The sequence below is a fragment of the Hemiscyllium ocellatum genome, chromosome 13, assembly GCF_020745735.1.
Source record: "Hemiscyllium ocellatum isolate sHemOce1 chromosome 13, sHemOce1.pat.X.cur, whole genome shotgun sequence".
Taxonomy (NCBI): Eukaryota; Metazoa; Chordata; class Chondrichthyes; order Orectolobiformes; family Hemiscylliidae; genus Hemiscyllium; species Hemiscyllium ocellatum.
In genome coordinates, this window is record NC_083413.1 from 88,870,546 (window position 1) to 88,896,112 (window position 25,567).

Sequence of the window (25,567 nt, forward strand, 5' to 3'; positions counted from 1 at the left end):
AGTTTGTAGATGACTCGAGAATTGGTGGTGTTGTTGATTGTGAGGAGAATGATCTCAGATTGAGTCTGATATCAATCAGCTGGTAAGCTGGGCAGTGCAATGGCAGATGGAATTTAATTCTGATATGTGCAAATTGATGAATTTTGGGAGGTCTAATAAGGGAAGTCATCTCAGCTCCAGGACATCACTGCAGGAATCCCTCAGGGTAGTGTCCTAGGCCCAACCATCTTCAGCTGCTTCATCAATGACCTTCCCTGCTTCATAAGGTCAGAAGTGAGGATGTTTACTGATGATTGCACAATATTTGGCACCTTTCACAACTCCTCAAATACTGAAGCAGCATGACCCAGACCAAATCCAGGCTTGGGCTAAAAATGACAAGAAACATAAGTGCCTCATAAGTGCTGTGCAATGACCATCTTCAATAACAGAGAATCGAACCATCATCCCTTGACATTTAGTAGAATTACTAGCACTCAGTCATCCTGTGGTTTACCATGGACAAGAGACTGATCTGGGCCAGCCATATAGATTCTTTGGCTACAAGAGCAGGTCAAAGACTGAGCGGCACGGTGGCACAGTGGTTAGCACTGCTGCTTCACAGCGCCAGAGACCTGGGTTCAATTCCCACCTCAGGCGACTGACTGTGTGGAGTTTGCACATTCTCCCCGTGTCTGTGTGGGTTTCCTCCGGGTGCTCCGGTTTCCTCCCACAGTCCAAAGATGTGCGGGTCAGGTGAATTGGCCATGCCAAATTGCCCGTAGTGTTAGGTAAGGGGTATATGTAGAGGTATCGGTGGGTTGCGCTTCGGCGGGTCGGTGTGGACTTGTTGGGCCGAAGGGCCTGTTTCCACACTGTAAGTAATCTGATTCTATGGTAAGTAACTCGCCTCCTGATTCCTCAACGCCAATCCACAATGTATGTTGCACAAATCAGGAGGGTGCTGGAATACTCCCCACTTGCCAGAATGGGTGCAACTCCAACAACACTCAAGAAGCTTGACACCATCCAGGTCTTGATTGGCACCACATCCACAAGCACCTACTGCCTCCATCACTGACACTTAGGAGTAGCAGTGTGTTCTATCTACAAGATGCACTCCAAAAATGCACCAAGGCTCTTCAAACCATGTCGCCCAAATCTGGTCATCTCCTCTGCACAGAAACTCTTCAGCCTGCAACACATTTTCCGCCCAAAGCCATGACCTGTACCATCTTAAAGAGCAATGGCAGCAGTTGCATGGGAACACCACAAACTGCATTCCCCATCCAAATCACACATTATCTTGACTTAGAACTATATCACTTTTCTTTCAGTGGTATTGGGTAAACATCCTATATTTATGACTTTTAGTATCCAAAAAGAATAGACTTATCATGAGGAGTCTATCTGATACAAATGATATCCATCTGACAGAAAAAGCCATAAATGATCAATGTTTGGTGCATGGTCACTTACAGTAACACTGTCTGCACATGCCTTCCACCATAACGAGCTTTGCATGTTGGATTATGGAAATAATTACTCTTGGACATTAGCTGGATGTAATTAATCCAGAAACTAATACCATTCTGCATCATTTAGCTAATATCAGGCAAAGCTCAATTGAAGGCACATATTTTGTACTCAAGAAGTGGAGAAGAAGCTGATAATAGTAATGTAATTCAAAGCTCAGTATTTGAACTCTGCAATTCACACAAAGAAGCTTTGGGATTTGAAGGTGAAAGTAGAGGACAGCAATTATCCATTCTGACTGCCCGTGATAAGCAGAGCCAGTGCATGAAGGTGTTATGTATTCATTATGTTTTTTTCCTTCGAACAATAGTCTATAGGGATGTTTTGTAATATTTACTGAATCTCACCCATATCACCCTGAACACTGAATCTCAACAAATATACACAGGTGGAAAGCAAGTATACACAGACCTAAAACCCCAGTAGTCAGAACCCTGAGAGGAGAGGCAATAAATGCATTTTAGAATCCAAACGCCTAACAAGGTAATATTGTTGTTTCAATGCTATGTTTGATGACATTAGTCACAATGCATTGTGATTTGACTTTTTTTTAAAACCTCACATGAATGGAGGATAGGGTTTACTTAATGTAGCTTAACCTTGCTCATACCTTATTAGGCAATTCCATTGTTCAGTGGGAAACGTCCATACCATCCACCCCACCGATTCACAGAGGCAACAATGTGTATCATCTACAGGATGTAGTGTAGCTACTCACCACATCTTATTTGGCAGCATATGAAGCCACAAACCAGCATAGGCAGAGGGAGAGCACCACCTCTATGTACCCCTCCAAGTCTCACACCATCTTGGCTTGGAACTATACCATTGTTCCTTTGTTGTTTCTGGGAGTAGCCTTGTAGCAGCACTGCCTGACAACATGGATTGCAGTTTTTCATCAAATAATCACCCAATATGCCCTTTTTGAATTAAAAGGGGCAGGAACTGAACAATGAATTAATGAACAAACAGGTATAATCACACCTCAAGAGTGAATATTCATACTAACGTAATTGAATAGCACATTTATATCAAAATTCTTCAAGTTTATTTTCCTCTATTCATCCTTCACCACTTTCTTTTCAACTTTTAGGTGTTTATTTATTCTACCACTCTCCCTATCCACTGCATTTATCACCATTACTTTAATTCCTTTATTTTAGATTCTACTTTGTAGCTCCCAGTTTATCTTTATCTGCTTCTGGTTACCTGATTAATGAGGGACTGGTTGTGCATGACTGACCGTCTGATAACATCAGGTATTCTCAATGAGCAGCTTACCTTGTGCTGATTCTCTATTCTTGTATGATATGTTCTGAATTAAATGTGCCCTTCACTTGATTTATGTCACCTGCAGGATCCTCATCTCACACAAGAATAAGCTAGCAGAACACTGCTAGTGGTATGGTAACTCAGCGGTTAGCACTGCTGCTTGACAGTGCCAGGGACCCCAATTCAATTCCACCCATGGGCGACTGTCTGTGTGAAGCTTGCGTATTCTGTCCGTATCTGCACGGATTTTCTCTGGGTGTTTCAGTACCTCCTTTGTCCAAACCCTCCACCCCCCACCCCCCCGCCCCCCCATCCCCTGGCCAATTGTCCAAGGATGTGCAGGTTAGGTGGATTGGCTGTGGGAAGTACAGGGGGTTGGGATGCTGTTTGAAGGGTCAATGTGGATTCGGTGGGTTGAACAGTCTGCTTCTACAGTGTATGAATTCTATATTTAAGAGGTATGGAATCCTGATTGCATTGAATACAACCAACAATACTCTACACCAGAAGCCTAATTTCACCATTTATCATGTATGTATTTGTTAAAATCCAGGAGAACAGATTAATGAATGGACATTCTTTGTGCAAGAGTCATAGGGTTACTACAATACAGAAAGAAACCATTTGGCCCCTCAAATCCATGCCAGCTCTCTATGGAGTAAATCAGACAGTTCCATTTCCTTGATTTATCCTCAGGAATATGCAGGGTTTTTTTTCCTTCAAGTGCTCAACTGATTTCCAGTTGAGATTATTCCATTCCATCACTCTAACAGGCAGGTTGTCCCAAGACATTATCACTGACCATGTAACAAAAATGGCTCTTCCTCACATCTTCCCTTGCATCATAAGGAGAAGGAAAAGTAGCAAAATGCCTTTGGTTCAACCCCCCCACCCCCACCCCGTGACAAATTGGAATTTACCTGGAATTCGTTAGATGGAAGGGAAGACTCTCTACATCATGTACATTTTCTGACTCTGTTGAAGAATCAGTCCCAGAACACAATGTTCTATATTTAATAGCAACAGCCCTTAGTCCTCCATCTTTCTGTATAAAGTGTTGAGTTTTATCTCCTTACATACATTGCTACACTCCTGAGTGGACATGAATGAAAGCACGGCACTATTAGAAGTCCAAGTGGAATCATTGTCTATGAAAACTGATTAACAAGTTATGGGAACCTCCTGTGCACACAATGGCTGCTACATTTCTGCATGTCAAAAGTAATTATTGGGATGTAAAGTGAAGCTTTAAGCTGGCCTAAGGTTAAGGATGAGGTGTTACAATTTGACCTTTCTTGACCAGCTACACTGCTGTCTCTAATGGAGATGATGTGAAGAGAACAGGGGGGCTTTAACAGCAATCTCACCATACTTTTAACATGCACATTGAAGGAGACAAATAGCAGTGTGCCAGCACCTTCCAAACCCACAACCTCTATCAGCAGGAAGGACCAATACAGCAGATACATGTGTAGACAGTCACCTGTAAGATCCCTTCCACTATTGTAACAATGAACCCGACTGAGAATCTCAGTGTTTCTAATCTCCCAGAATTCTAGTCATGGGAGGCCCAGGCAAGAGGGCATTTTGGTAACTTGATTGAGCAGTGCTTTCCAGAATTTCTCATGCTGTTGTAATTTTAATGCCTCAGACTTTGTGTGATCCCAGAGTGAAGATATGGGTGGGGACAATAGTTGCTGAGCAGAGGCAAGGGAGCCTCCAATCATTGAGCAGGGGGAAGTTCTTGATTGGGCATGGTTGAATGAACAGAACCTGGAGGTTGGGGAAGGGCAGGGTGGAAGGGAACTGATAAATAGTCAGGGTTTCTCCAAAATAAAGTGAAAGCCAACTTAATTTGAGACTTTTTGCAGCAGTGACTGGGTCTCAGACAGCAGTCCATCAAGCAACACCTACTAACAACAAGAAAGCCCAATTATTTAAAGGGGTCTCACTCCTTAATGTCAGGAATACAGCCTAGTTTCATTTAGACATTGAGGTCTCAAGACTCAAGACCCCAAAATCTAATTTCATAACCTATGCACTTGGGATTGAATATAATCTTCCTGCTTATGATGTCTCACCATGCCTCATGGAAGATCAGTTTTGAATTCTACATAGTTATAATATTTCACAGAGGTTATGCCACACAACATATTAGAGAGTATTCTCATACTGTATTGTGGCGATGCTATGTCTTTAAGAGGTTATTTGTCCTATCTTTTTTTTAAAGAGAGGTTTTAACACAGGGGTAAAGAGATGTCAAGTTGGAAAGCCAGTAAAGTAGACAGCTTGTGAGGCCTTGAGTTTCTTTTGGAATTTGGAACAATAGAAGCAGCCTGACTAGGTGGTGTCAAACTCCCACAGAATCAGGATCTTTTAGGTTTGCTTTCAGCAGTTGCTGTTGGGGCCTTGAAGAGTTGAAAGCTATTCTTTTCCTGTCCCAGTCACAACCAAAAGCTGGGGTTCTCTGCTTGCTACAGGAATTGCATGTGAGACAATCTATGATCAAGGGTATACTTATGGGATGCTACTATATTGGAACAGTTAAGTAGCATTAGTTACTATATCTATTATACTGTTATATTTTCCAAGAGAGTTAACTTATTCGAATTCCTTTCTTTCTTTGTTATATTTGAATTATAGTGAATGAATGAAGTATGTTTTGCTTTAAAACCAATAGTTTGACCAGTCAAATTATATCTGGAACATAAGAAAGGGTCTTGACTACCTTTTGAATATTTTGAAGAGTTTGGTCTGGTCCATAACACTATATAAATGAAGCTTGATATCAAAGATAATGTCGTGATCACTCCTAATGATATTGTCTTGGGAAGATAGATTCTGCAGACATTCTGAGTACATTCTGTGTCCATGTCACCATCTGTGCTTCTTCTAAGTGGTGTTTTAACATGGAGGAGCACGAATTAATCAGCTGAGGGGGAATAGTGTGTGGTTAATCAGCAAGATGCTTATTGGTCCAAGGCTGCCCATCAGATTTCATGAAGTCTGGAGACAACCCAGCCATGATACTGTACTGTGCTATCTTTGGGTTGGTCTGCCTTGCCCATGGGATAAGAAAATCACAGGTGTGGTGATGGTGATGTCAGGGACATTGTCTGTAACGTATGATTCTAATTATGTCAAGCTTTTGCTTAACAGTTTTCCCAGCCTTGGCACTATCCCTCAAACATTACTGAGGAGGACTTTGCAAGGTCGCCAGGGCTGGGTGTGTCATCATTCCCAGTACCTACATTAACGCCTAAAGCACAAAAACAGAAGTTGCTGGAAAGGTTCAGCAGGTCTGGTAGCATCTGTGAAGACAAATTAGAGTTAATGTTTCACTTAGGGCAGTCTGTATGAATTTATTTCTATTCAAGCAGTCTGACAAAATATATATAACAAGACGACGATACATTTTTGATGGTACAGATTTGTCTCATCTGTACTGTATTCTATAATTCCATAATATTTCAAACAAGTGTAAGAGCCAACCATGTAAAATGGGTTATATATTTAAAAAGTTGAAGGTGTAAGTGATTCTGCCTGTGTTTCAGTCAAAGGGTGGTTGGTGTTGCCCAAAATCAAGCCATACTATTAACTATAACATTCACTGCAGCCTTTGCATTCAACAACAGTATACAGTAGCGCCTCGACTTACGAGCTTAATCCGTTCCGGGACCCAGTTCACGAACCGAAAAGTTCACAAACTGAACCAATTTTTCCATTGTTCGGATATTTCCGGAGTCTTTTCTCTTTTTTGTCTCTTGGAGGTTGGTGATGCCACAAGAAAACGATCCAGAGAAACTTGTTTTTTCCTTTGTTGCAGAATTTTCCAAAAATGGGACATCACATCGTCATTTAAAATGTTCACTTCTCTGTCGGTCACAGCTTTGTTAGGGTGATGCCTCTCAACAAAAGCTTGCACTTCACTTCATTTGTTCGTACCTTGAATTTTGTACGTACGTTGAAGCAAAATTTTACGTACAATCCTGTTCTTAAACCAATTTGTTCGTGAATGGGGTCGTTTGTATGTCAAGGCGCGACTGTATTCTGATTTACACCGTAACCTCACCATTCTGGAATGCTTGGTACAAAGTAATTTCTCAATATTGAAATTTTCTGGATGAAAGAATGCTCTTACAAATCCTAACCACAAGCACGTGAACCAAAAAACACTGTGGATGTAAATTTTAACTCAAAATAGAAAATGACAATAAAACATTGCATAACACATGTTTTATTCATCCAAATATTTAATCTTCCAAGATTCTGCTCCCAGATCATTGTCTTAAAATTAACGATGAGTCTCCGATTAAAAACATTGCTAGCCAACTGTTATTTTTTCTGATCAATAGAATTCCAGACAGGAGGGATTACAGTGTAATATTACAGTGTTTGAATTGCAGGGTGCTCCATAAAGTACCAGTGCGGTGTCATATCAAAAGTGTCATCAGATAAGCACAGGCACTTGTATTACTTCACAAAAATGTATCACCAAACTGGCAGCATATACTAGACATTGCCAAATCTACTCAATCTTGCACATTGTGTACCCATAATGCTAACTTATTATGAGCATCACATTGAATTATAGCAAACATTAGTTGGTCAGGCCATGCTGAAAGAAGAATTTGGTTAAGCTGGTTTTTGAAACAGCAAAAGCACCATCAATGTCAGTCTGAATGTGGGGTATTAAGCTGTTTGTGTCCTACTCTGGTGTATTCCAAACCTCATTTCCACTTCTCAAATGTAGACATTTAAATTTCAGTCATTAAATGGCTGAAAAGAAAAAGCAGCCTGACAAATTAACTTAAATTCAGACTACAATGAGAATTACAAGAATGAATTATATGCCAAACATCTTGGATGGGAAATGGACTGTTTACTCTGATTACCGAGTCCAACAGAAGATGTCAATTACATGTGTCACTGGTGAGCCATTATGTTGGCCTCCCAAGTGTCATCAACATTGCTTCACCTCATTTCCTCTTCACATGATGAACATCAAAGCCCAGAAGTTAAAACTAAAATGCAAGTCTTAAATGTAGACTGCATATGGTATCTAATAAGTTAAGAACAAAATGGTTTGTTAGGCCAAAGGGACACATTTATGCTTGCAATTCATCTCTGGTCTAAATTATACAGGATTCTTTGTTCATTAGGAAAAGTTCCTCCTATTTAAAACCATGCATCAAAAGTAGAAGCACAGCATGTCTCTTGAAGCCCACTTCCGATCGCAATTGACACCGGTTGTTCAACGTGTTCGATGCACTCTCAAATAGATGGAATGGTTGGAGAAAAGTTAAGGAGGACAGATGCAATGATTGGATCAGGCAGCAAACGTAATCAGATAAATAGAATGCCAGGTATTATGGTGTATAGACCACTTTTATTCATTTGGACAGAAGATTTAATGGGTAAAGGATTTGACTTTAACCCAAGGGTCTATGGGAGAAGATGTTGCAGCTTTTTTCTTTCAAAATTGAGTTACACTGTGTGTCGTATCTATGATGTGGAGGTTCCAGTGTTGGACTGGGGTGGACAAGGTCAGAAATCACATGACACCAGGTTATAATCCACAGGTTTTGTTTTAAAATCACAAGCTTTCAGATCAGTACTCTTTCATTAGGTAAGGAATTTATAGGCAGAGAGATCAAGAGGTCATGCAAGTGATGTGAGTGGAGTGTCAATCTCTATAGGTGATCAGAAGTGTCAGATGTGTGAGAAAAGTGTCAACAGCTGAACAGCAAGTGAAGGGTTGACCTATAATTTGCTTAAATGAGGCGGAGAGATAATTACAAAAAAATAAATGTAAGGTGGTGTTGGAGACAAACCAAGTGTCTGGGATAACATGATTGGTATAAAAGTCACATGCCAAGGGTCTAACCAAAGTAACAAGTAATCCAGAACTGTACAAACTAATTAAGGTTGAGAGATCATAATGTGTTATCAAGGTGATGCGTAAAAACAAAATAGGAAGGAAAATTTTACAAATACAGAACAGTATGGTGGGGTTACATGTAGCGCGACACGGACTCAGGATCACGGTTGAGGCCATTGTCATGGGTGTGGTACTTGGCTATCAGTTTCTGCTCAGTGATTCTGCATTGTTGTGTGTCTTGAAGGCCACCTTGGTTGATCCAAAGATCGGAGGCTGAATATTCATGACCACTGAGGTGTTCCCCGACTGAAAGGGAATATCCTGATCTGATGACTGTTATGCAGTGTCTGTTCATCCACTGTCGCATCATTTGTATGGTCTCAGCAATAAAGCATGCCTTGGGCATCATTGCCTGCCGAGTAGCTGTGTGTGTGTGGTGGGTGGTGTTCCCATGTGTGATGGTAGTATTCATGTCGATGATCTAGCATGTCTTGCAGAGGTTGTTGTGGCGGTGTTGTGGTTTGTTGCGAACAATGGACTGTTTAAGATTTTATTGTTGTTTGAAGGTGAGAAGTAGAGATGTAAGGAAGATCTTGGTGAGATGTTCATTGTCATTGATGACATGTTGTGGGCTGTGAAGAACTTGGCGTAGTCTCTCCACTTCGGGGAAGCACTGAACGAAGAAGGATACTCTACTGATCATGTCCTGTGTCTGTGTTTTGAAGAGGTTGCTGCAGTTTTCTGCTGTGGCATATCAGAACTGGCAATCAATGAGTTGAGCATTGTATCTCATTTTTATGAAACATCTTTCAACATCTTCAGGTGTCCGTCATGTTCCTCCTCATCTGAGCAGATCCATACACAGGCCTTGTCCGTATTTACCATGTTTCGGGTGGAAGCTAGAGAAGTGTTGCATCATGATGTTATCCATGGGCTTGCAATAGAGTGAGGTACAGAGGCATCTGCCCTTGATGTGTTTTGTGTGTCTGAGAATAAGACTATTTCTGAAGAGTAGTCTATGGTAAGTCTGATAGCAGGCTTACATTTGTAGATATCTTTGCATCATCATCTCAGAGATTATTTGCCATGATTCGAAAGGAAGAAAATGTTGTCAATGTATCTGTTGTATAGTGGATATTGAAGGTCCTGTATAGCAAAGAGATCTTGCTCAAACTATTCAATGAAAATGCCAGCATATTGGGGTGTGAACTTTATCCTCATAGCTGTTGATTGTTGTGCGGTGCCCATTCATCCGTTGTCGTAGCCTTTGCTCAGTTTTCCCAATGTACCATGCCTCCGGGCATCCTTGCCTGTAATATATAAGATAGACAACGTTGGCTGAGTCACGTGAGTACCTGCATGTACAAGGTGGGAGGTGCCCCCACGTGTAATGGTGGTATCTATGTCCACACTCTGGCAGTGCCTACCATGACAGGGTTGTATGGAGTTGTCCTGAGAGCCAGGCAGTTTGCTACGAACAATGATCTATTTGAGGTTTGGCAGTTGTTTAAAGGCAAGTAGTGGAGGTGTGGGGAAGGTCTTGGTGAAGTGCTCATCCTCATTCATAATGTGTTGCAGGTTGCGGAGAACATGGCGTATTTTTTCAGCTCCTGGGAAGTACTGAACAACAAAGGGTACCCTGTCAGTTGCAGCTCATGTCTGTTTCCTGAGGAGGTCATTATGGTTCCTTGCTGTGGCACGTCAGAACTGATGGTTGATGACTTGGGCATCGTATCCCGTTCTTGTGAGGGCATCCCTGAGTACTTCCAGGGATGTGGAAGTACTTCCTAACTCTCCTGAATGGTCTGATTCTAATTCTCAGACTATGCGCCCTACTTCTGGAATCCCTAGCAGGTGAAAATAGATCATCAGTCCTGTCTTCTCCTGTTAATATCGAGTCATAGAGTCATACAGCATGGAAACTCTTCAGTCCAAACAATCCATGCCAAACATATTCCCAAACTAAACTAATCCCACCTATATGCTCCTCCCATATCCCATGGTGGTAGTCTGGTGCATTGACCTCCTCACCGCTGAAGCCATATGCCAACTTGAGGACACGTCTTCCTACCGCCCCCTCGACCATGAACCCTCCCCCCTCCCCACAAGACCAAACCATCATCTCCCAGACCATACAGAACCTCATCACCTCAGGAGATCTCCCACCCACAGCTTCCAACCACAGTGTCGGGAACCCCGCACTGCCCGGTTCTACCTCCTTCCCAAGATCTACAAGCCTGACCACACTGGCCGACGCATTGTCTCAGCATGCTCCAGCCCCACTGAACTCATTTGTACCTACCTCGACACTGTCCTATCCCCCTAGTCCAGGAACTCCCCATATATGTTCGAGACACCATCCATGCCCTCCACCTCCTCCAAGACTCACGTTTCCCTGGCCCCCAACGCCTCATCTTCACCATGGATGTCCAATCCCTCTACACCTCCATCCTCCATGACCAGGGCCTCCAAGCCCTCCATTTCTTCCTCTCCCGACGTCCCCATCAGTACCCTTCCACCGACACTCTTATTCGTTTGACCAAACTGGTCCTCACTCTGAACAATTTCTCCTTCGAATCATCCCACTTCCTCCAGACCAAAGGGGTAGACATGGGCACCTGTATGGGCCCCAGCTATGTCTGTCTCTTTGTTGGCTACGTAGAATAGTCCATCTTCTGTAGTTACACCGACACCACTCCCCACCTCTTCCTCCGCTACATTGATGACTGCATTGGCCCCACCTCATGCTCCCGTGAGGAGGTTAAGCAATTGATCAACTTCACCAGCACATTCCACCCCGACCTTAAATTTACCTGGACCATCTCTGACACCTCCTCTCCTTCCTGGACCTCCCCAACTCCATTAATGACGACCGACTTGACACCGACATTTTTTACAAAACCACTGACTCCCGCAGCTACCTGGATTACACCTCTTCCCAGCATATCTCCTGCAAAAATACCATCCCCTATTCTCAATTCCTCTGCTTCCACCGTATCTGCTCCCAGGCAGACCAATTCTACTACAGAACACTCCAGATGGCGTCCTTCTTTAGAGACCACAATTTCCCTTCCCACATGGTTAAAGATACCCTCCAACGCATCTCCTCCACATCCCACACCTCCACCCTCAGACCCCACCCCTCTAACCGTAACAAGGACAGAACGCCCCTGGTGCTCACCTTCCACCCTACCAACCTTCACATAAACCAAATCATCGGCTGACATTTCAGCCACCTCCAAACGGACCCCACCACCAGGGATATATTTCCCTTCCCACCCCTTTCCGCCTTCCACAAAGACCGTTCCCTCCGTGACTACCTGGTCCGGTCCATGCCCCGTAACAACCCACCCTCCCGTCCTGGCAAAACCTGCGCCCACACTTCCTCCCTCGCCTCCATCCAAGGCCCTAAAGGAGCCTTCAAAGTTTTATCTGCACACCTACCAATGTCATTTATTGTATCCATTGCTCCCGATGCAGTCTTCAACCCCAGGGCATCAATGTGGACTTCAACAGTTTCCTCATTTCCCCTCCCCCACTTCACCCCAGTTCCAAACTTCCAGCTCAGCACTGTCCCCATGACTTGTCCTACCTGCCTATCTTCTTTTCCACCTATCCACTCCACCCTCCTCTCTGACCTATCACCTTCATTCCCACCCCCCTCCACCCATTATACTTTTTGCTTCCTTCCCCCACCCTCCTCCCTGCCCAACACCTTCATCCCCTCCCCCACTCACCTATTGTACTTTATGCTACTTTCTCCCCACCCCTACCCTTCTCTCATTTATCTCTCTGCCCTTCAGGCACATGCCTGTATTCCTGATGAAGGGCTTTTGCCCGAAACGTCGATTTAACTGCTCCTCGGATGCTGCCTGAACTGCTGTGTTTTTCCAGCACCACTCTAATCCAGAATCCTCCCATATCCTTCCAAACTTTTCCTATTCACATACTTATCCAAATGTCTTTTAAATGTTGTGATTGTCCCCACATCCACCACTTCCTCAGCAAGTTCATTCCACACATGGGCCACCCCATATGTAAACAAATTTGCCCCTCATGTCATTTTTAAATCTCTCTCTTCTCACTTTAAAAATGTGGTCCCTAGTCTTGAAATCCTCCATCCGAGGGAAAAGACAACTACCATTAATCCTATCTGTACCCCTCACGGTTTCTTTTTGATTAGATTACTCCTTATCTTTCTAAATCTTACAGAAACCTTAACTAATCTTTCTTCCAAATAGAAAGGCATTAGTTTTCTAGATTATTTTCTGCTTCTATTTGTAACATTTTAAACAGCTGCACACCTGCATTCTCAAGTCTCTTTAGACATTTAATGTATTTAACTCCATACCATTCAGAAAGTTCCCTGATCTATCCTTTCCTGTCCAAAATGTATAATCTCATAGTCTCTCCATTTGCCACAGTTTTGTCCATTCATTTAGCCCATCAATATCCTTTTTGTAATTTTATGCTATCATCTACATTGCCTCAAATGCTGCTAATATAGCGTCATCAGCAAATTTGGTGACTTTCTATTCCATTATCCAAGTCATTAATAAATAGTAAAAAAAATTGAAACCGTAACACTGATCACTATGGAATCATTGTTCACATCCTGCCAATTTGAGTACCTACCATTTATCCCTACTTTCTGTCACCTGCCACTCCACTATGTCGGAAGGAATCCTGAGGGACAGGATTTTCATGCATTTGGAAAGGCAAAGACTGATGAGGGATAGTCAACATGGCTTTGTGTGTGGGAAATCACGTTTCATGAAGTTGATTGAGTTTTTTGAAGAAGTAATAAAGAGTATTGAGGGCAGAGTTGTAGACCTGATTTGTATGGACTTCAGTCAGATGTTCAACAAGGTTCTCCATGGGAGACTGATTAACAAGGTCAGATCTCATGGAATACAGGGAGAATTAGCCATTTGGATACAGACCTGGCTCGAAAGTAGAAGACAGAGGGTGGTGGTGGCAGGTTGTCTTTCAGACTGGAGACCTGTGACTAGTGGAGTGCCACAAGGATTGTTGCTGGGTCCTCTACTTATCATTAATTATATAAATGATTTGGATGTGAGCATTAGAGGTATAGTTAGTAAGTTTACAGATGACATCAAAATTGGAGGTGTAGTGGACAGTGAAGAAGGTTACCTCGAAGTACAGCGAGTTCTTGATCTGATGAGTCAATGGGATGAGGAGTGGTAGATGGAGTTTAATTCAGATAACTGTGAGGTGCTGCATTTTGGGAAAGTAAATCTTAGCAGGACTTATACACTTAATGGTAAGATCCTAGGGAGTGTTGCTGAACAAAGAGACCTTGAAGCGCAGGTTCATAGCTTCTTGAAAGTAATGCCACAGGTAGGTCGGATAGTGAAGAAAGTGTTTGGTATGCATTCCTTTATTGGTCAGATATTGAGTACAGGAGTTGGGATGTTATGTTGCAGTTGTACAGGACATTGGTTAGGCTACTTTTGGAATATTGTGTGCAATTCTGGTCTCCTTCCTATCAGAAGGATGTTGTGAAACTTGAAAGGATTCAGAAAAGATTTACAGGGATATTGCCAGGGTTGGAGGACTTGAGCCTCTTGGGAGAGGTTGAATAAGCTGAGGCTGTTTTGCCTTGAGGGGTGACCTTATAGAGGTTTATAAAATTATGAGGGACATGGATAGGATAAATAGACAAAGTCTTTTCCCTGGGGTCGGGGAGTCCAGAACTAGAGGGCATAGACTGAGAGTGAAAGGGGAAAGATATAAGAGACCTAATGGACAACCTTTTAACACAAAGGATGATACGTGCATGGAATAAGCTACCAAAGGAAGTGGTGGAGGCTGGCACAATTGCAACATTTAAAAGGCATCTGGATGGGTATGTGAATGGGAAGGATTTGGAGGGATATGGGCCGGGTGCTGGCAAGAGGGACTAGATCAGGTTGGGATATCAGGTCGGCATGGACAAGCTGGACTAAAAGGTCTGTTTCCATGCTGTAAAGCTCTATGACTCTATGTGCGGGTTATGTGGATTGGCCATGCTAAATTGCCCAGTAGTATTCAGCAATGTGCAGGTTAAGTGGCTTAACCATGCGAATTGCAGGGATACAGCAACAGGATGCAGGGTTGGATCTATATTTGATGCTCTTCAGAGGGCTGGTGTGGACTTGATGGGCTGAATGGCCTGTTTCCACGCTGTAGGGATTCTATGATTTAAAACATGTGAGTTTTATCCCAAACAATTCAGGTTTGACTTTTCTGCAATTTTTTAAATATTTGTTTGAGACATTGTTTAAGGTCCTGTTTGCAAAACAGGGCACAATTCCTGATATAATTCAGGAGCTTCCTTTGTTGGTGCTAGTTCAGAATAGCTCTTCAGTTTTTTCGGTGCCAGTTGGCGTAAGTTAAAATTTATTCTATATCAACAAATACTTAATTCACGAAGAAAATGACTCAGACATTCTTTGAAGTTAGTAATTAATTTAGACTTTTTTTGGGAATCATTTTCCGTGTTTGGAAATCAGGTAATCTGCAGCTGTGTGCTGAAACTCTACACACAAGAATTATTTTTGATGATAATCTCATTTTTCGCTGCATTAATCAACCTGCATCAGGTTACTGCTCTTAAATACATCATTAAATACTTCTTAATGGCTGAAACCGACTCAATTTATGTTTAATGGTACAGCCTAGTTGCACTGACTCACAGGAGATTTAGCTGTTGTGAGTATGCAAATATATCTTCAGTAAAAATCTTGGGAAATGTAACAAGTGCAATTCCAAGCATGTTTTGGACTTAATTTCCTGATTATATTTAAAGCAGAAGCTCAACATTGCTTTGTTTTAAACTCAGGCCGGATGAAAATGTTAAAGACGAAACAATGAACTCAGAGGACAAGCAACGAGAACGAAATTATATCATTAAACTGACTAAAATGCAAGTGATTGATCTGAGAGCACAGATTGTGGCTTAATCAAACTGCAGAAGGTCTAATCATAAGCCAGTCCCCTTCGGCTGAGGGAGATGCTGCGATGGGATTTCTCTATTTCAACAACAAAGGAACAATATTGTGCAGGTGTTGTCTTATCTCAGCCGAGAGCAGAGAAATAAAGAGGAGAGATTGAAGAATGATAGCTCTGCCTCTTGGAAAAAGCAGCAACAGATACATTGCTACAATCCAGTCTTTTCCAACACACCAAACAGGGTGTGTGTTTGGGGGGGTGGGGGTGGGGGAGGGGGGGAGGCGGGGGGGAGAGCGGGGGTGGAGGTTGGAGGGGGAGAGCACATGACACAGTTTTGGAAAGGATTTGAGGGGTGACCAGTGCCCGTACCAGGCACAACTTGTCTTTCAATCCCTTCCTGGATTACCCAGTCCATTGGCTGCAAGGAGACTCCAACAGACCCATTGTATGGGCAGCTACAGTTTTAGGGAAATCTGAAGGATCGTTGCTGACCAGTGGTCTCTACTGTAAAGCTGGTCTGCATGTAGGCAATTTCCCCACTTGGTTGTGATTTCCTAGTGGGAAAAACCAGGAAAAAAAACAGCAAAAAAACCCCACAGAGATTGCTGATAAAGTTCAGCAGGTTTGGCAGCATCGGATAAGAGAAATCAGAGTTAATGTTTCAGGTTGAGTGATCCATCCTCAGAACAGTAAAACCTGGAAGACTGGTCTTACTGGAGCGTTGTTGTGAATATGAGTTGGACCAGTATAAGTCATTCACATGGTTTACTGGTGCTTCCTTCTGGCTAACTGGTCTCCTTCTAGCTTCCACCCCAATAATCGACTGAAGTTCACAGTCCATGAGAATCAATAAGAGCCAGAGGAACATTGTAAAAGTTCTGATAAGAAAGGGTGATATTTGAGGATCTTGTTTTCCACAATGAGCTTCAGAAGTCAACAGCTGAGAGCCTCATCAAAGATATCCAGAATGAAAAAAAAATGATAAAACCACATACTGGTCCCACTCCCACCTTGCATATTTCCAAATGGCTGTGGGGAAAACTAAAATCTTCCGTCCCAGGGTAAGTGAAATGTACTGTTCTGACTGGTCTTACATATTTTAACATGGAAGGCCAGTCAGAGCACTGTGTCTAATTTTCCCTGGGAACCATAGAATCCCTACAGTGTGGAAGCAGATCATTCAACCATCGAGTCCACACCAACCCTAGAAAGAGCATCCCTCCCAGACCCACTCCATCCAAGTAACCCTGCATTTCCCATGACTAACCCCCCTAGCCTACATATTCCTGGCCACTGGGGGTGATTTAGCATGGCCAATCCACCTATCCTGCACATCTTTGGACTGTGGGAGGAAACCAGAACATCTGGAGAAAACCCACACAGACAAGGGGAGAATATGCAAACTGTATATGGACAGTCACTTGACAATAGCATCAAACCCAGGTCCCTGGCACAGTGAGGCAGAAGTGCTAACTATGGAGTCACCATGACGCCCATTACATACAAAGTGTAAATGGGACTTTCATTTGTCTCGAGAGTTACCTGTTGAAGTTACCTAGCCTATCTGTGGTAAAGTTATCTCCCATCCAATTCACATTTCTTATAAGTCGAGTTCAGGAACCAAGCCTGTGACGGACCCCATTACCCTCATCATCATTAGGATATTTTCTTTCAGTCAATGGCTACTACAGAAATGTAAAAAGGAGGACTCGGTCTTGTAAGTGCCACTTTGAATCTGATTGTATTACAAGTCATTTTTTCACCCATGAAGCTCTTTCAAAGTGTGGGTACTGTTGTAATGAAGGGAATTCAATAATGAACTTGTGAACAGCAAGCTGCAATGACAAAAAAACAGTTTGTCCATTTAGAGAGGTTGGTTCAGGAATAATGATTGGCCAGGACATCAGTAGAACTCCCACATTCTTCATAGAATAGAATTGTAACTTTTAAATCCACCTCACTATCTAGTTGGGACATCGGTTTTACATCTCATCCAAAAGACATCAACTCTAACAGTATTCAGAACCCCTCCCACTGTGGTTATACCCTCTTCCACCCTCTTCCATAGATATAAAAGATATAAGAGAAGAGATAAAAGTTTGAATACATGTACCAACAGATTCAGGAATAACTTCTTCACTGCTATTATTAGATTTTTGAATGGACCTCTCAAATGTTAATTTTGATCTCTGTCTCTCTGCACCTTCTCAGCTGCTGTAACACTGTGTTCTGCACTCTGTTCTGCTACCCTGATGCACTTTGTATGGTATAATCTGCCTGTGTACCTCAGTGCATGTGACAGCAAAAAATCAAACTCAAGCTCACTATTGCGCGCAGTGTTAGCTCAGAACATGGCTGGTTGGCTACAGGATTATCCATTGGATGTGGCAATGTTAAAGGTCTACTTTTAAAAAGAATAGTGAACATGGCAGGTTTGCTGGAGTACATCTCCAATCTCAACATTGTTTCATGACAATAGGATCCTCACTGCCTCCATTCAATCAATGGCAGTTGCTAACAGTGATCATCTGACAACTGTTCCACAGATGTGAAACTTCTCTCACATCCACTTCACATTGACATTAAATCCTAATTATGTGTGTGTGCATAATACTCGGAGACAAAAGGATGTGGAAAGGTCTCTGAGTTGAAAGCTTGCTCTCATAAAAAATGTTTCTCCCAGGCTCATGAATTCGAGTGGAAGAGCATGGTCCTAAAAACAGGTCAGAATCAAAATCACATTCTCTGCATTTACATTTTTAATCGAGAACTTTCTTTTTGTGTTTAGTGCCTGTTCTGCAATAGAATTCTGAGGATTGTAAATGCAGTCTTCTGCAGGATCTGTTATAGCATGTTTTCTTTTATATGAATATTTTTATTGAAGAGCTTTTTAAAAATATTTTACAGAGCATTTATATATGAAGAAAAAAAACCATCAAAACAGGATAAACAAGTACAAAGAGCAAGGCCATAACATAGTACCATTTTTACTAAACAACCCACTATTCTACCAAAACAAACCTACCTACTTAACTAAAACTAAACTATAAACACATTGAATAAATACTAGCTTAAATTGCATTCAAGTTACTTAAATTAGATAATGTCTTACGACTTTATTCTGTCTTACCCATCACACCTCATTGCACTCACAATGTTACCTCCAACTAAATGCTGATTTTATCAAGATGGCAGCCGAGTGGGGCTCCTGTGCCAGGGCTTATCAGCTCCAATCATTTTTATTTTCTTTTTTCTTTTCTTGTTTCTTTTTCTTCACTTACTTTACTTATTTACTTCCCTTTACTTGCCATCGGCGGCAGTGAGGAATCCCAGCGTGATCTCAAGTGGGCTCAGCGCAGGCCTTGTGGCAAGGGAGCCCCTACTTATTTTTCTGGGGTGAGCGTGGAACCTGGCATGAAAACGGCAGTTGCTACATCAGCGGAGGCAACACTGGCAAGCTAGGCCCAATGGCGAAGATGGTGCCTGAAGATCAGTGACTTTGTTGGGTGGGTCCAGTGAAGCGGTGACAGAAGGGCATCACAGCGATGTCAAAGTGGGCCCAATGACAAGCGGTGTGACTCTGATGTTGGTGGGTACAGAGAGGCTGTGGCAGAGACAAATTGGCCCAATGGCAAAAGATGGCACGTGAAGCGCAGTGACTTCAATGTTACTTGCATCCAGTGTAGATGGTGGTGAGGCAGTGGAGGAGGGATAGTGGTGCAACCACTGTTGATGATGAGCTTGGTCTGGACTGATGGACTGTCTTTAAGTATACCTTTCTTTTCCTCGTTTTTTTACGACTATTTAAAATGGTGCTGGATTGTACCAACAGTGGAAAAGGCTTTCACTGTATTTTACATTTTTTCTTGCTGTGAAATATATGTGACAATAAAATCATTCATTCATAAACCAGTCAGAAAATCACCTTCCCACCAGAAAATCAAAACTTTGTATGAAGTTCTCAAACATGTAGGGACCTTCATAAAAACAGAAGTACATCATAAAATGGGAAACTTTCTGAGACAACTTGATGCATTTGCATTGCACACCACAATTTGACCACACAATGCAGTCTCCTGTTGCAAATCCTTCTGTTTTTCTCTCATCCCTCCTGTGAGGTCTATTGCTTCCACATTTCTATGTTTCCTTTCATGAGTGTCACTGGCAAGACAAACATTTTTTGTCGTTATTGTCCTAGACAAGTTAGTGGTACACGGAAGGCATCTACAAGCTAATGGTTGGCACCACAACATAGGTCCTTGATGCAGTGATATTGTCCATCAAGTCAAAACTTATATGGGAGTTTGACAAATATAATCCAGGGCTGTTTATTGATGTATTCAATCATCTTGTAACATATGCTGCTTTATTCTTATCCCACACTGAATTGTGCGCAGATATGACAGCTCCCAGGAAAATTGCAGTCACATTTACTTCATTGTTGACACCACGATACATGTTGTATCCAATTGTAAATGGGAAGACAGCAATCTATGAATTCTAACATCAGAACACACTGAATTGCGAGGTGGCCACATTCAATATTGCCCAGCAATAGCAGCGGGGCTAAATGCAAAGTTTTCAACAGGTCTTCAGGTCAGTTTGAATAAGAGTTCAAAGGTTTCAGTCAGTGGGTGAAGTCATTGTAATGAGATCAGCCAGGTGGACCTCATAGAATATGAGTTCCATGATTTGGGTTGTTAAACTGGTCCAATCAGGAAGCCTAGTTGATAGATATAAACAGGAGAGTCCCCTTCCAACTCTATTTTGATTTCGTCCCTGCCCTCCCCTTCACTGTTTGATCACACAGCATTGCCCTTTGACGTGAAGGGTGTTTTCCTACTTTTCCTGGTGGTGGAAATTGAATAAAGATTTGTACACCGTGTCTCTCACTGTGTCTCACAGCTGCACACACACACCAAAAAAAAAGAAAAAAAAGGAAAAAAAAAGAAACAGGGGTATCATTGCCCTTTGATGTGAAGGGCACTGCTTGTCACTGGCCACTTGGGTGTTTTCCCGGTTAGGAGTTGGGAAAAAAAAAAGAAAAAAGAAAATAAACAGGAGAGTCCCCTTCCAACTCTATTTTGATTTAGTCCCTGCCCTCCCCTTCACTGTTTGATCACACAGCATTGCCCTTTGATGTGAAGGGCACTGCTTGTCACTGGACCACTCGGGTGTTTTCCTATCTTCCTGGTGGTGGAAATTGAATAAAGATTTGTACACTTTGTGTCTCTCACTGCGTCTCACACCTGCACACACACACCATGGGTGCTGGGGGAAAAATAAGCACTACCGCAGTTAGGCGATAGTGTGGGGGTTAATTAAAAAGATAAAAGATAAAAAAAGAGAGCAGTGTAAGCTTTGCCCATCAAAAAAAAAGAAACAGGAATGTCAGGAGTTCTGTTCACACTGAAAGCTGGCTCTTGAGAGAGCTGGATCAGTGAAAATAAAAATTTTAAAAAAACACAAAAACAAACAGGAGAGTCAGATGTTCTGTCCACTCTGAGAGCTGGCTCTCAGGGAGCTGGATCAGTGTCAAGTACTATGCATTTGTAAATAAAGGGTGACTTAGTGATGGGATATTGGCCTCAGTGGAACTATTTCAGTGTCATCTAGAGTGGGATGCGACTTCTGTTTAACCCTTAATGAGATGCTAAGAGACCATTTGTTATGTGGAATTAATGATGTAACCATACAATAGCGCCAACTAGCTGGAGCCAAACTGGACTTCAACCAGGCACTAAAATTGGCTTCATCATTGGAAAATGTGGCAAGTGGAGCATATAAGTTGCAGGATTTTCAAATGGAAGTGGACACCTTTGACAGGCTGACTGTGCTTGGGGAACACCTCTTAAGTGAAGGCAACTGCATAATCTCACTCAGGGACCCTTGATCAGTCCGTAGCAAAACCCCAAAACAAAGCCAAGCCTTGACTGAATGGTTAACATCTTCTTCAGGATCTGGGCCGGCAAGCCAATATAGTTGCTGCTGGATGCGGACTCGAGAAATCACAAGAGTCCCAGTATGCCTGAATTGAATAAGAGAACTCATAGGCTGGTATCCAGGACAGTGCACACCCTGGAAAATCCACCTACATCTGTCTTGAACAGTTCAATTGCTTAACAACATCCAAATTCGAGTCAATCAAAATAAACATCTGGTTCTACCAGATGTTGATACCGACACAGCTTGTATCAGTAATTGCAGAACCAGTCTTTATCAAAGACTGGCCTCCAACTCTTAAGTCTGTGTAACATTTTAGACTGCGAACCTATTCCAGGCAGCCTTTACAACTTTGGTTTCGGTCTCACAGCCAAGACGTAATCTTTGGGGAAGTGATAAAGCAGCTATTATCGTCCATGACCCCAAACAAGATCTGATGCTGATATGTGATGCCTTCCTGTATGGTATCAGGACGGTTTGGCTCACAGATAGCCCAGTGGAGAGCCACGCCCAATAGCAAATGCTTTCTGGACTTTAGCTGCTGCAGATTGCATATCTACACCCAGAGAGTGAAGGAAGGTTTGGCAGTCTTCTTTGGTGTGAGGTAGTTCCACTAATACATTTGTGGGCGCAAATGTGTTGTGGTAACAGACCACAATCCCCTGTTAGGGCTACTCAAAGAGAATAAGGCTAATGGTGGAATAAACCCAATTCCTGGTTTAACTACAAGAGTCTCTTGTAATTAACGAGATATAGTTTACAGGTTGCATTGAAATGATTAACACTGTGACAGAGACTTTGAGAAGGATTGGGTCTTATGTCTCACTCCTTCAAGATCCATGTTGTCCATCACAATTCCACGTGGCATCATCATTGTTTGTGATGCCTATGGCACCCCCCCCCCCCCCCACTTCTGCATTAACCTATTGAGACCCATAGACAACCACCTTTCAACATCCTGAGGCTCTCCATTGGAGTACTGCAGAACAATATTTGACACTGAACCAACGAAGGACAGATTCAACTGCATTGGGATTCAGCAAGGATTCAGTAGACTGAGCCCTGTGTTAAGAGGGTCATTTTATGAGGCAAGACAAACAGGCCTTTAATTCATTTCATAGAATCCCCATGGAAGCAGGCTATCACATCCATACTGACCCTCCAAAGCACATCTCACTCACACCCACCACCCTACCCTATTCCTGTAACCCTGCATTGCTCATGGCCATCCAACCTGCACACTCTGGGAAAATTAGCACCGCCAATCCACCTGACCTGCACATCTTTGGACTGTGGGCACAAATCCATGCAGACACTGGAAGAATATGTAAACTCCACACAGACAATCACCTGAGAACGAAATGGAACCCAGGTCCCTAGTACCGCGAGGCAGCAGTGCTGACCATGAGCCACCATGCCTTCCTTGAGTTCAGCCGAATAATATGTGATCTTATTCAGATGTTTAGGCTTCTTGGAGAGATCCAACTGAAAGGCTGCATCCTCTGACTGGGCAGTCATGGAGTCACAGAGTCCTGCAATGGAGACAGACCCTTTGGTCCAAACTGTTCTACGCCAGCGAAAATTTGCATTCACACTAACCCCATTTCCCTGCATTTGGCCCATATCTTTCTAATCCTTTCCTATTCATGTATTTGTCCAATGCCTCCAAAATGTTGTTCATGTACCCATCTCAACCACTTCTGCTGGCAGCTCATTCCAAATGCGTACCAGGCTCTGAGTAAATGAGTTGCCCTTCAGCTTCCCTTTTATTCTTTCTACTCTAACCTGATGCCCTCTAATCTTTGATTCCCCAACCCTGAGAAAAAGACAGTGCATTCACCCTATTCATGCCTCTTATGATCTTATGCACTTCTATAAGATCCCCCCCACCCCCTCAATCTCCTACGCTCTAAAGAAAAAAGTCTTAACTCATCCAATCTCTCCCTATAATTCAGATAGTTGATTTCTGGCAACATCCTTATAAATTTCTTCTGCACTCTTTCGAATTTATTAAGATCCTACCTGTAGCAAGGTGACCAAAACTGAACACAATACTCCAAGTGCAGCTTCACTAATGTCCTGTACAACTACAACATAACTTCCCAACTTCAATACTCAATGCCCTGACTGATGAAAGCCAGTGTGCCAAATGCCTTCTTCACTGCCCTGTCTAACTGTGACTCCACTTTCAGAGAACCATGCACCTGAACTCCAAGCTCCCTCTGTTCCACGACACTCCTTAAGGCCTTACCATTCACCATAGAACTCCTACCTTGATGTGACTTTCCAAGGTGCAACACCTCACACTTATCTATATTAAACTCCATTTGCCATTTCTTGGCCCACTTCCCCAGCTGATCAAAGTCCTGTCACAATTACTGATAACTTTCCTCACTGTCCACAATACCACTTATTTTAATGTCATCAGCAAACTTACTAATCATGCCTTAGATATTCTCATCAAAATCATTGATACAGATAACAACAGTAATGGGCCCAACACTGACCCCGGAGGCACTGCACCAGTGCCAGGCCTCCAGTCTGCTATAGATCTTTCTGCTATTACATTCTGCTTCCTACCATCAAGCCAATTGTGTATCCAATTTCTTGGTCCCCCCAAGTTCCATGTGATCTAACCTTCCAGAGCAGCCTACCATATGGAACCTTATCAAAGGCCTTACTGAAATCCAGATAGACTACATCTATTGCCCTGCCCTCATTAACCTTCCTGATCACTTTATCAAAGAACTCTAACAAAATTGTGAGTTATTGTCTCCCATGCACAAAGCCATGCTGACTATTCTTAATGAAATTCTGCCTTTCCACACGCATATATATATCTTTCAGAATCTTTTCAAGTAACTACTTTATTGGAACAAAGAATTGAAATCTTAGGTTTAAGTGTTGGCCACTTAGAACTGCGATGAAGAGAGCTTGTTCCACCCATAAGGTTGCAAATGTGTGGTCTTCTGTACCCGAGCGAGCTGTGTATTTTTAGTCAGTCGATGTATTCCAGGGAAAATCAATCTGTTACGAGCACTCAGGAAATCAAGTGATATTGGGATGTGTGCTAGAAAGAGGATTTGATGCAATAATCCAGCCACAGTTTTCATGAATGTTGGAACATGTTTCGGGGACTGTATTGTCTCTTCCTTCCCTTATTATTTACGTTTTAAATTTTCTGGCCAATATTAAGCCCGCAAACAACATTACTAAAACAGACCCCTAAATGTTTACATTAATATTAAATAATTTATAACAGAGTAGTAGTGAGCTGTTTGCTGCTCAGAGCATATCACACACAACAAGTGAACCCAAGGTAAGATGGAGTAGGGTGACACAAAAATAGGTGAGAAGGCAAGTGGTAAGGATGATACCAAGAATCTGCAGAGGAATATAGACAGGCTAAATGAGTAGGCAAAAGAATTGATACATCAAATATGATATGGGGAAATGTGAGGTTATGAACTTTGGTAAGAAAAATAGAAGGAATTTTTTTTTCAATGGAGATAGACTGCAAGAAGTTACGGAACAGAGGGATTTAGATTAGATTAGATTACTTACAGTGTGGAAACAGGCCCTTTGGCCCAACAAGTCCACACCGACCCACCAAAGTGCAACCCACCCAGACCCATTCCCCTACATTTACCCCTTCACCTAACACTACGGGCAATTTAGCATGGCCAATTCACCTAAGCTGCACATCTTTGGATTGTGGGATTGGGAATGCTCATTCTTGAATCTCAAAAAGCTAGCATCCAAATTCAGTGGGCCATAGGAAAGGTCAATGGAATTTTGATCTTTCTTTCAAAGGAATTAGTGTTTAAAAGTAGGAAGGTTTTGCTAAATCTAATACAAGATAATTGTCAGACTACAGATGAGAACAGTTCATCCCATAACCTGAGAAAATATATACTAGCAGTAGTGGCAGTTCTGAGAGAGTTCACTAGTCTGATACCAGGTCTGAAAAAGACTGTCTCATGAAGAGAGGTTGAATAGATT